Raw genomic sequence first — 13,675 nt, 5'->3', positions numbered from 1 at the left:
AGCATGAAGCTCCGACCTCTGCTGCATCCGAACGGCAGGGAAGACTCAGCCCTGCTCAAGTCTGCGCCCCCTGCGGGCCTCCTCAGGGTGCCCCCCGGAAGTCACCGCCCGCTAGCAGAGGGAGAACATTCCTAAACCGAAGGGTTCGCCGCCCCCTCCCGGCGGGAATAAACCCGCTGGGCTCCCCAGGTGCAGGCTGGCCGAGTCCCGGGAAGGCGGCACTGGGAGCAGCGCTGTCCCAGCAGGACGAAGGCGACTGCTGCGCAGCCTCCCAGTTGTGTTACCCTTAGTGTTCTCCAGGCGCTGCCAGGGAGAGCGCTTCCTGCCCCAGAACAATCCCTGGAAAATCAAGGATTGGCACTGCTACCTAGCATTTCCTAAAATTCTCTGTCTAATCCCAACCTCGTCCTTTCAAATGCTATGAGGAGATGAGCAAGGAAAAAAAAAAAAAAAAATCCGAAATTTTCTTTATAAATGTGTATAAGGATAAGGTGAGGATCGCGGTCTCAGCGCTTTGGAAGGCTGAGGCCGGAGTGTAGCAGGTTCAAATACAGCGAAGACAATTTAGAGACTTAGGGAGATCCTGTCTCAAAAAGCTGCGATAAAAAGGGAGGTAGCAGTAACAAGGCCATTGGCTCAATCCCAGCCCCAGGGAGTGGGGGTGGGGGTTCAGAAGACAATGTACTGTTGGTACCATTCCACTCTTGGTCTTTTCTGCCTTTTATCACTCATATGAATGACATAAACAGTATTAAAAAGTAAAGTATTTGTAAAATGAAAGAACAGGTTTAATATCAAATCACTGCTATAAATAAAATCTGGATATAGCAACAAGAAAGTGAGCTCTTTAAGCAGTGGTAGCAAGCAGTATCATCGTTTGGGTAGTTCCCAAAGAAAGTGCTGAAATTGACATGCATATTTACAGAGTTTGTGTAATTTGTCTATATTTGGATTCAAAACCACCAGCCTGTTTCCAGCACTCTCCCATGGTGACTGAGCTTCCATTCCCTGCTGGCCACAGGGCTACAGGGGCCATAACACAAAGAATAATGGGCACAGCTTCTTGGAGAAGCTCCCTGGGGATATGGCTAAAGCCGGCAAGAACTGCAAGAAATGTACCCACAAAGTCGACCGAAGAGCAGCTTCGCCTTGGGGAACGTGGGACTGAGGTATTATGGCCTTTTCTATCTCCCTTGCGCTGGTCTGCATCCTCCTATAGAAAGATTCTGATGTAGCTCACTACCTTAACCATGTACCTCATTTAGAATGGAGTGTCAGGCTGGGGACATAGCTCAGTGGCATAAGTGCCTGCGTGACAAGCACAAGGTTCGAGTTCTACCCCAGTACCACAAAAATAAATATAAATATAAGAAAGCAAAAGGGGAGTGTCTTGCAAAAGAATAATTTTATTGAAGCCTATTTTCTAAGGGTCTAAAAAGAAGTGGAATAACTCGTTTGCAGTACTGGAGCCAAGCCGGAAAACCCTCTTAGCTGTCTGAAGAGGAAGTGTCAATGTGCTGCCCCATTGTGTGGTTCATCGGCAATGTTGTGTTCCCCAAGGTGTTCTCTACCTAGGCTTTCATACATTCCCTTGTGATGCAAAACGTTGCACTGAAAGTTATATTTAATATGACTTGGGGAGAGTCATATTTTTTATTGTTATGAACTACTTTTAACAAAGAACACATATTATGAAATTATATCAAACATATGAGCCTACAATCCAGCTTAAAATGCTTACAAATTTAGCAGTAATATTGAAAGGATTTTTATATACTTCACAATTTTTACCTCCAAACACTATCTCCAGATAACACAAATGTGCTGGCTGTCAGTCATTGCTTTACATATTCTCAGCATGTTCTTAAATAGTGATAGTGAGGTAGCTTTTTTTAGTGTGGGGATTTTGTTTTTGCTTTATTTTAGTCTTATGAAATTAGTATTATAATACATGTCTTTTTTTGCTTTTGGATTTAACACATAATTTGTTGTTACTCAAGTAAACATTCCTTGCATCATTTTCTGTTATCCTTTTGCACCCTTCTTATATCCCACAGCCTCTTCAAAGCAGCACATAAATAAATTACTTTAAAATTCAATTTCACAATCTATTTTCAAACTAGTAAGTTTAGTCCATTTATATTTATTGTTATAATGATCTGTGTAACATTTAATTTTCACACTGTTTTCTGTTTCCTGAAGTTTCTCCCTCTGCTCTCATCTCACTGAAAGGTTTGATCCCCTGGCCCTCTGATCACCTTACATATCACTGCACCCTCAAATCATTCTCTATCCCTTATCCTGCTTTATTCTCTCACAGTATTTACCACATGCCACATGATAGGGGTTTTTTCTCTTTCAAAGTGTTGCCAGGAAAACCCATGGAGAGACTTTGTTTTGTTAATTGTTTCATCTCTAGAACATAAAATAATTCCTTGCACAAAACCAACATTCAACTGTAACCAGAAAAAAGTAGTATTTTAGGTACTTATTAAATATAGGGTTGGCAAACATGAAGTTGGGTAGGTTCATGAAAGATTACAGCTGTAGACATGAATTTAGAAGGTACTAAATTTCAATGAATAGAATTTAAAATTAATTGCTATCACTGTTCTCTTCCAAACAACTCAGTCTCAATACTTTTTAGCTCCCACCAACCTTTTTGTTATGGGTCAACTCTGCATAGGAACCAGATCAGCCAGGAACCAGATCAGCCAGATAGAAATTTGAATAGAGCCTTTTATTTACTGAACTCAGGTCCATCAGCCACTTCTCACGCAGGAGAAGGCTGATCGGCAATCGAACATAGGCAGCAGTGGGGTATTTATAACAGAAATCACATCCAGTTTGGTAAGCGAATTTGTTACCTAGCACAGAACAACAGAAGACTACATTCATTTGACACAGCTGCAAACTGTTCGTAATTAAAGATCTTTCATAGCTTAATGATAAGTGCATATTTTACAAGATACATCTTAAGCTGACCACATTACAGGAGATGGTTTGGGAGGGAGTTGGCTGCCTTGACAAGAAACAGTTATTTATTGTTGAACAGCCTTGAGCCGAGAGGGAAAATACATGTCTTAGAGTAGATAACGGGAAGCACAAGGGTTTTTTTTAAATAATTTCCCACAGTTAGGCACAGAATTCTGTTAACCCTTTATGCTTTTCACTTTACCTGGGTTTATTGTTCCATTGTTTAGGACTTTGAATTTCCTCCCATGAGGCACCACTGCTACACAACCAAGGTTCACTTCACCTTCCTAACTACTTGCCAGCTGTCTTCTTCTCCTCCCTCTCTGCATTTTAAACCTTTCTTTCTGCTTAAAGGATGCATTTTAGATTTTCCTCAGTGAGAACCAATGATAAAAATTGCTCATTTTCTTCCTAACTCAACTGCCCCTTATTGAGTAGTTACAGGACAAGCAGTTCCCTACTCTCAGCACACTAAATTTGTTATTCCACATTCTTCAGCCTTTATTTTTGCTCCAAGAAGTTTTCTGTCATGATTTATTTCTGTATAAATAATTTTACTTCATTTCTAATTTTGATATTTTGTCTTTCTTAGGAGTGTTTTATAATGCACTTTAATGTTTGTGATGGTATTCCTTTTCAAATCATTTGATTTTTAGTTGTAAACCTAAGGATTAGTGTTTTTCATTAATTCTCAAAAATTCTCAGCCATTAGCTCTTTCATTGCCAAATTTCTCAATTCTTAGAATCCTCTTCTTCCAGAATTCTGAGTTTTGTCACTCTCTTCTCCAAGCCCCTTAGTCATGTCTTCATGTTTTTAATCCCTTTATTTGAGTCAGCTTACTGGTATTTCACTAGTTATCCATACCCTCCAACTCATTGTTCTTCTTGAGTTATAATGTGTTTTTATCAAATGTACTGAGACTGCTTTTTAATAGTTTGTTTTTCATTGTTCATCTTTCTATTTACCTCTCACTTTTATTTACATGCTTTAAGAATCCTGATTTTATATTGTGAAAATTCTGATGTCTAATCCTAATAAGGTACAATTGTGTTCTCATCATTTCTATTGAAATTACTGTAGCTTACTTAATACTTAAAAAAAAATCTTTTGTACTTTAGAGTTCTATTTGGCCAACACGTAGCTGTGAGAAATTTGTGAGCACTGGGTTATGAGTATATTCCTACAAAGGTGTATTCATGACTTCTACCCCGAAGCTCAAAGCACCATCAAATCAGGAAATTTTAAAGTCCACTTCTCAGTGTGACACTTGACATGCCTCAGGAAACACAAAGATAATCATAGACCCCAAAAGCTATATGACACATACAACGAGGACACACATTTTCAGTGATACTTGTTCCTCCGGTCTCTCTGGATGCCACAGAGCTTTCTAGAAGTCCTCTTTGGCCAGATTGCTGGAGTGTTAAGATTACTTGCCCTCCTTTCTGAAAGTTTCTGTAATCCTTCATTCACATTGCAACTCCTTGAGCCTCTCTCTTTCACAGGAGTAGAAATTATACCCACTTCATTCAGGCTTTGCTGCATTAAAAGAGCAATTCCAAAACTTACAGGACTTGACAGGAAAGGCTTCTTTTTCATACCTACAAAGGAGTGGCTGCTGTAGGTAACTTTTATCCACTCAGTTATCTACTCTCTTCTATTCACGGTTGCACATCAAAGCACAAGGCCTCCTCCATGGTGACCAAACTGGTCAAGAGAGAGTGGGACTGCCCAGTTGCAAGTAGTCATCTTCCTACCTTGGCTTAAAGGTAATACATAGCTCTTCCTTTCATATTTGACTGGTGTTAACTAATCAGGGGAACTCACTCAAGAGCTATGGACTGAGAAGTACATGGAAAGGTAGAGGTGAACAAGTGGTAGACATTCCTATTGTCTGCCAGTTATTGGTAAATTTCCCTTAGCAGAGACAAGGCTTTGGACCCAGCCAAGATGACAGTGTTGAGCTGAGACATGGTAGGAAGCCTTGGTCTATGAAGGCTACACCATCAGTGAGAGAGAAATCTCTGAACTTCCCTGCAAGTGAGGACATCTGCCTGCTTTTACAAGAGTAAGCAACAATAATAAGTCCACTAGAGCTGTGAAGGTACCTTATTTATATGACATTTTGCTTCAGATCAGCTGAAATTCTGCTCTGTGTTCATTCAATGCACAGCCTGGAGAAGCAATGGCTCTCCTGCCTGTGATGCAGAGTCTTTGTTTCAAAGCAGTAGGACCCCTGCTTTTCTCAAATCTTTAGCTCAGTTTGACCTCATCCTATGCTCTAATGCATTCATTTATTCTACTCATTCATTGCAGGAATTCTCTTAAGTAAGTCACAGTAGTTTTTTTTTTCCATTAGAAATGAAATATGAAAAATTTGTAGGAAGAAGGATTATTCCATGCACCTTTTTCCTAAACAAGTGTGCCTTAACTAGTGTATGACAACAACAACAAAAGTACATATCCTAATTCCACAAATGGAAAATTTTCACATTTCCTTTAATGGGTGCTGAGGGTGCGATTGTACACCTACCACAAAATGCCAGTCCCTGTTATGAGTGCTGCAAAAGGGGGCCTCGTAATAGAAATCATTTTCACTTCTTGAAAGGCATTGTATCACTTAACGGGAAACCTCTGAGAGGTACGAAACAAGACACTCAGAATAATGTGGAGTTTTCTTGCAATGTTCCTCATTAATCTCACCAAATGAGGCCAAATATTCTTCTCATAATTTGAAGAATTGTCAGGGCTGTTAGTCAGTGATTCCCTAACCCCAACTGCAAATCAATCCCACGGGGGAGGTGTGGTATGATCACCACACACATCACACAGCCACCAGGCTGGCTGTGTCCTTCAGGTACATGTGTCTCCTGACTAATTAAGCTGAAGAAATGGCCTATCTTCCGCCTGCATAATCAATATATTTGTCTTTAATATGTGAACTTACTCTTTCTGAACAAATTGCTTGACATCGTTATGTTCTTTCTTTCAAGCTGATTTGAATTCCACTATTTCAAAAATGCTGTTGACTTCCTCTATCCAATTATCTTTGTCAATTTATTTTTAACACATTTATTCCATCTCTAAGCTTCATATGAAAATAATTGGTGGGCAGAGCATCATCTTTCATCCTAGGGAAAGCATTAAGGAGAAGCTTCCTCCCATGGCCCACATATTTTTCCAATTCTCACTCTGACAGCTTCACACATCCCTGTTCCTGAGTCCTGCCTGCCAGAGCCCTTCCTGCCTCAGCCTCCTCCTCATCTTGGTAGCTGATGCATCTTGGGCACTAGAGACGTGGCTTGGTCTGCTCAGGGCAGTGCAGTCTCAGCATCTCAATGCTGGGAGATCATGTCAGAATGCAGCATAGCGTCTGCCTGAGGCTCGACTTACCCTCCAGCTACCTGATAGCTCATCATTGAACCACAGGGGTCTTCACTTCCTGAGAAACAAGAATGACCTTCTGGGGGCTAACTTTACTTAAAATTGGTTCCCTCTCATTACATTCAATGCATGTTTAAAATCACAGGAATAGTAAAATATAGACTCCGTGGCAGCATCTTATGTTATCAAATTTATTTTTCAAGTGAAAAGACACATAGGTATAATCTGAGACACCGAAATTAACAGCTCAATTTTTGAGTTTTTAAAACATGGTAGCACACATACCTGAGGGGGGAGCTTGCCCAGTTTCTCCTGTTCTCTGTCAAATCCACCCTCCAACACATAGACACACTATACAGCGAATAGAGTGATTGCATCTTCCAGGCCCTCAGGTCACCTTCACAGGCCTTGGTACTCCAGGAAAAATTGGCCTTCTTGTTTCCATGTCAAAGCAGAAGTCTCCTGTCATTTTACACTTAGGTTAGTCTCTATCTTCACAAGCAGTTGAAGTAAGAAAAGCTGTCTTGCTGGTCAAGTGACTGCTAAGTAGGCTGCAGAGGGCCAGGATGTTTCTCTCCCCTACACTCTGAGCTGAGAATAAGGCTTGCAGACAAAAACAGTGCAAGCACTAAAGCAAACCCACCACTGCTATAGCTTAGAAAACACTGACACATGTGTGACACATAAAAGCTACGTTCGCTGCAGTGACACTCAGAGTGCTTCAGGGCTTCCCTATTTATGACCAGCACACAAGACAGAAACATAGCTGCATGCAGAGAAGGTGAAGTGCCTCCCCTGCCCCTGGGATGGGCTCTGCAAGGAGAGCAATGGCACCTTTTAAAGAGATAGCACCTTCGGAGGACACAGCACAGGTTACCTTGCCCTGTAGGCACCTGCACTTTAGTCCTTCTTCCACATGTGTGAGTGCAGCTGCTGTCATCTAAGGAAGGGTCATGAACTCTGTGGTTGGCTAGTCATGACCATACACTATTTTATACTGCAAGCTGTCACTCACCTTGTGTTTTTGTCATCTGTAAAGAAAAACTCCAACTGCCCAGGTTGGATGTTTAGGGCACAGCTTCATTTCTTGAAGGGTTCAAGGAATGTAAAAATTATGAGGACAATGCTTACCATGAGCTGGGTTTCTAGCAGGAAATCTGGTGAAGGACTTCATGGCTGGCTGGCTGGCTTAGGAAACCAGTTCTTCCATGTTGTTTTGCTGTATGACTTTGTAATTATGGCAGTCTTATAATCCTTTATTAGTACATATCTGTAGGACACGATGTTTATAGGTACAGTTCTTAATCTATTCCACTTGCTTTTATTCCCCTTCCTATTCTCTCCCTTGCTCCCCTTGAAAGTTTTTAGTTTTTGTTTATGGCACATAAAGATTCCATTTGCTATGAGTAGCTGGAGTCTGTTCATGATGCGTCTTAAATCTTTTTATGTCCCCTTCTCTTCTCTCCTAACTCTCTTAGTCCCTTGCCTTCCTTCCCATTTGCAAAAGATCTTTCTCCCTGCTTGCTTTCTTTTATTTGGACTTTGAATGTCTCATGAGGGAAACTATATGGTATTTAAACTTTGTGCTACATTTATTTCATTTCATATTGTTTTCAAAATTCATTCAGTTTCCTACAAAGGAAATGCTCTTTTTACAGCTGAGTAGCACTCCATTATGTAAGTGTACCACATTTGCTTTATTCATTTGCCTGTTGTTGTATATATAAGCTGCTTCCAAGATTTTGCCATTATGAATTGTGCTGATATAAACACGCAATGCTGTAATGTAATGTTTAAATCTTTAGAGATGATACCTATAAGAAGAATAACTTGGTTAAATGCCATTTGTAGTTTCAGTTTTTCAATAAGTCTCCATACTGATTTATCTGCAATGTAAGAGGGTTCCTTTTTCACCTCATCCTCACTGGTATTTGTTCTAACTTGATTTCCTGATGATAGCCGTTCTTTCTAGAGTGAGGCCAACTTTGTATTGTTAGATTTGCATTTACCTGATGGCCAGTGAGGTTGAACCATTTTTCCTATATTTAATGGCCATCTGCACTTCTTCTAAGAAGGGTCTACTCCTTTCAGTTGCTCCTTTGTTGATTGCATCTTTTACTTTAGAGGTCTAATTATTATTTTTGTTTGTTTTTCGTTGTTGCCCAGTACTTTTTCTCTTTTCTTTTATTAATGCATGTTTACGGTATGTAAAGCTACTTTATATTGTGGGGAATTGGTACATGTACATAAAATATTTTAATTCCTTTTGTAAATGTCTTTCACCTTTCCTCACTCTCCTTCCCAATCATCTGTTGAGCTCCTTTTTCTTTTTGTATGCGTGCTTGCAATACAGAGTATGGAGTGGTGCATGGATAGAACAGATCTTCGCTCCTTTTGAACCCTTTCCCTTGTCCTCCATTCATCTCTTGTTCCCCTTGCCCTCTAAGAAAGATCCACCTCCTTACTTCCTATTGTCTATCTTTTCTTTTATTCTCTATCTATACTTTTGATTTCTCATATAAGAAAAGCCATGTGATATTTAATTGTGTATCTAATTCACTTCACTTAACATTATGGTCTCAAGATGCAAACATTACAGAGTTGTGCTCCATTATGTGTAAATAAATCCACATTTTCTTTATCCATTCCTGTCCTGATGAATATATGGGTTGGCTCTATATATTTAACTATTATCTGTTTTTAACTATTATGTGTTTTTCTGATGCAAACATGGATATGTGTGTATCTCTGTAATATGATTCCTCTAACTCTTTCAGGAAGATACCTAAAAGGAGAACAGCTGGGCCAAAGGGAGTTTCCAGTTTCAGCTTTTTGAGGAATTGCATGCTGATTTCCATATTGGTTCTTCTAATCTATATCCCACAATGCAGAAATGTTCCTTTCCCTCTACAGCCTCCCTAGCATCTATTATCATTTGATTTCTTGATGATGGCCACACTTTCTGGGGTGAGATGGAGTAACCGGGTTATTTTAATTTATATTTCTTTAATGACCAATGGTATTGAGCATTTCTTCAAGAATTTATCAGTCATGAGTGCTTCTTAATTTGTGAAGCATCAATTCATTTCAGTTTTCCATGTTTTGATTGGGTCTTTTATTCAGGGAGGTCCAACTTTTTTTAGTTCTCTGTGTATTCTAGATGTCATTCTTTCTATATTCTAAACATGTTCCTCTGTCTGAGGAATAGCTGCAAATTTTTCCCATCCTGTAGGTTGTCTTTTCAATGTGTTGGTTGTTTCTTTTACTGTACAAAAATGTTTTAATTTGGCACGACTCATTTGTTCATTAGCAGTACTATTTCCTGTGCACCTGGAGTTCAGTTCAGAGAGTCTTTGCCTATGTCTATGACTGAAAGTTTTACCTATTTTGTGTTCCAGCAGGTTGTTTCTGTTCTAATACTTAGTTCTTTGATCCATCTTACTTTAGTTTAGCATATGGTAACAGACATTGGTACACATTTAATCTTGTACATATGGTTAACCATTTTTCCAAGCACCATTTATTAAGAGGCTGTTTTTCCTCCAGTGAATATTTTTGGCCTCTTTGTCAGAGATCAAATAGTTGAATATGCTTAGAATTGCTTCTACATCCTGTATTATCTTCCATTGATCCCCACATCTTTTTAATACGAACAGCATGCTGTTTTTATCACAGTAACTTGATAATATAGCTTTAAGTCTGGAATTTTAATACCTCTCACTTTCCTCTTTTTACCCAGGATTGTTTTTGCTGTTCTGAGTCTAATATGGTTCTATATGAAAATTACATTCTTCAGTTTTGTGGAGAATGCTCTTGGTATTTTGTTTCAGATAGTGTAAAATATGTACACATATTGGAAGCATGGACAATTTGACATAGTTATGCCTATCCAGGGCATCTTTCCATTTCCCGTTGTCCTCCTCAATTTCCTTTTTCAGAGTACCACAGTTTTCACTGTAGAGTATTTCACTTCCTTATTTAGATTAAATAGTAGATACTTAATTTTTTGTGGTGTTCTTGTAAATGATATTTTTTCCAGTCTCTTTCTCAGTAGGTTTATTATTAGTGGATAGGAACACTGTTGATTTTTGTAGTCTGTTATACTATTGAATTTGGTTATTTATTCTATAATCTTGTGGAGGATTTTTTGGGCTTTCTACGTTGGTAATCTTGCCATCTGCACATAATGATAATTTGATTTCTTCATTGATAATTTGATATCTATACATACCCCTTTCGTTGTTTTTTCTTACCTGATTATTCTTAGTAATGTTTTGAGTACTATGTTGATCAGAAGTGATAACAGAGGGTATCCTTGTCTTGCTCCTGATTTTAGAAACAAATATTTCAGTTTTTCCCCTTTCAAAATGATGTTGGCAGTAGGTTTATCATAAACAGCTTTTACAGTGTTGAGGTAAAGACTTTCTATACCTATTTTCCTCAAGGTTTTTATCATAAAATTATTTGGGGTTTTATCAGTCATTTTCTGCATCTGTTGAGAATGATCATATGATTTTTGTCCTACTAATTTGCTGTGTTGAGCAATCCTTCCATCCCAGGAATGAATCCTACTTGATCATGATGCATGATCTTTTTTTTTTTTTTCTCACTAACTTTATTGGAAATCAGTAATTATACAGCATATTAAAAATTGTAAAGGAACATTGAAATGTGAAACATATAAGGTGTAGACAGAGCAAATTTTAGAGAAGTATTTCTGAAATGAATACATAGCATGAGATTAATAATAGATTGCACATTGTAAATAAATTATTTACAAACTTAAATGAACATAACAATAAAAATTGTCCAAAATAAGACATTTTCAGGAACATTTCCACCCCATTCTCAGGACGCTTTCCCCCCACTGTCTCACTCTCTCCAGAAAACTCCACTCCTCCCATCCATCATAAGCACAGGCCCATCAACTGTGTGGGAGAGCTTCTGCACTCCTGTGTACGCCCTGGGCCAGGGGCACAACAGAGAGGCACCACAAATTCACTTCCAAGGGTTGCAGCAGGAAGGAGCTAAACACAACAGCTAGACCTAAGCCAGGCATAACTGGAAAACTCAAACGTAAAAGAACTGCACCCGAATTTCATTAGGTGCTAAGGTTATAGCTGCACCAAATCTCTAAACAAAGGTCAGAAGACAGAGCCATACAAAATGACAACAAGAAGGAGCAAAATGCAATCTCATACCCCAAACCCACCCATAACAAGTGCAGAGGACACTAGAGCAGAACAAATTGGGAATCACACAGCTGAAATCAATGAATCACCATCTTATGAAATAAAGAAACAACTGCAGAAAGGTATAGAGGAACTCAGATCAGAAATAAAAAAAGAAATCTTTGAATTGATAGAATCTGAAGTAAAGAATCAAATGCAGAAACATATGTAGGAAACCCAGTGCCCACACAGAACAAGTGCAGAGGACACTAGCTCAGCTGAAATATATGAATTAATAGTGTCATGTCAGAAGTAAATAAGCAACAACAGAAAGGTATAGAGGAACTCAGAGCAGAATTAATTTCTGAAATAAAAAACAAAATCTTTGAATCCAGAGCATCTAAAGAAAAGAATTGAATACAGAAACATATGGAGGATACCCTATCTGAAAAAAAAAAAAAAAACCTCTGCAGTAAAACAATTGATAACTGCTTCTAAAGAAAACATTGATAAAAAAAAATAGAGGATATGAGAAAAATCATGGATTTCTTGAATGAGCAATACAGGAAAGAAACAGATTGCAAGAAGCAGAGTCAAAGAGATATAGTAGAAATTAAAATCTCAATCACAAGCCTACAAAACTGTAAGGAAAGTGAAAACAGACTTTCAGATCTTGAACACGCTGGGGAAGCTACTGAAAAGGTAAGAAAAGACCTCTTGAAAACAACTAGGATGCAGGAAAAAATAATTCATCACCTGCAAGATAATGAAAAGATGAACAACGTGAGAATAATAGGCATCAATGAGAAAGAAAGAATCAATACATGATATAAAAAGAATATGGGCAAAAGTAATAGCAGAAAACTTCCCGAATATGAGGAAACAATCTGACATTCAGGTAACCAAAGCACACACAACACCAAATAACTTCAAACCAATTAAAAACACACCAAGACATACAAAAATCAAGATCCTAGAAATCCAGCACAAGAATAATCTACTGAAAGCCGCTAGAGAAAAGAAGCAGATCACATTCAAAGGAAAACCCATCAGAATTACCGTCAACTTCTCCTCACAAACCATGAAGGCAAGAAGAGCAAGCAGCAGAGTACTTCAGGTCCTCTACTGAAAACAAATTGCAGACCAGATTACTCTACCCTTCAAAACTCACTTCCAACATTGATGGAAAAGTGAAATACTTCCATGACAAAGAACAACTAATGAATTTCATGATGACAAAGCCAACACTACACAGACTACGAAAAGACGTTCTACACAGGGACCAAAATGATCAGAACTCCATGAATGAGAACAGAAGGAATCCACTAAATAGGGCAAACAATTAAACACAGGACAAAAACGAGTAAACAACAGCAGATAAATAGCATGTCGATTGCAAGTCAACACATCTCAATTATAACCATCAATATATATGGACTCAATTCACCAGTTAAGAGAAATAGACTGGTACAGTGGATTAGGAAACAAAATTCAACAAAATGCTATATGAAAGAAACACACTTAACTCATAAAGAAATTCATAGGCTAAAAGTCAAAGGATGGAAAACAATACTACATACCCCAGCACCTCAGAAAAAAACAGGGATAGCAATCCTTTTCTCATATACTCTCAACTTCAAACAAAGAATGATGAAAAGAAATAAAGAAGGCCACTATATACTGGTTCGGGGAAAAATTCAAGAGGAAGAGGTAACATTCATAAATATGTGTGCACCAAACAAGGGAGCACCAACGACATGAGACAAATCTTAATAGACATGAAAAATCTAATATTCAATACCCAAACTTAACAGGAGACCTTAACACACCCTTATCCCAAAAAGATAGGTCAACCAGACAAAAAATTAGCAAAGAAGTAGCAAAACTGAACCAGAGCTTGGAAGAAATGGACTTGGGAGACATATACATAGTGTTCCATCCAACCACAGCTGAACACACAGTTTTGTAAGCTGCACATGGGTCATTTTCTAAAATAGAAGACATACTAGTCCATTGGTCATGCTTAAGTATATGCAAGAAAACAGAAATTATCCCATGAAAATTATCTGACCACAGTGCAATGAACCTGGAAAAAAAAAGATGAAACAAACCAGAAAAATACTCTAAATACATTGAAATTAAA

This window comes from Octodon degus, unplaced genomic scaffold (assembly GCF_000260255.1).
Source record: "Octodon degus isolate 3935 unplaced genomic scaffold, OctDeg1.0 scaffold00120, whole genome shotgun sequence".
NCBI classification, from domain to species: Eukaryota; Metazoa; Chordata; class Mammalia; order Rodentia; family Octodontidae; genus Octodon; species Octodon degus.
The sequence above is the reverse complement of the archived record's forward strand: the minus strand, read 5'-3'. Positions refer to the sequence as shown.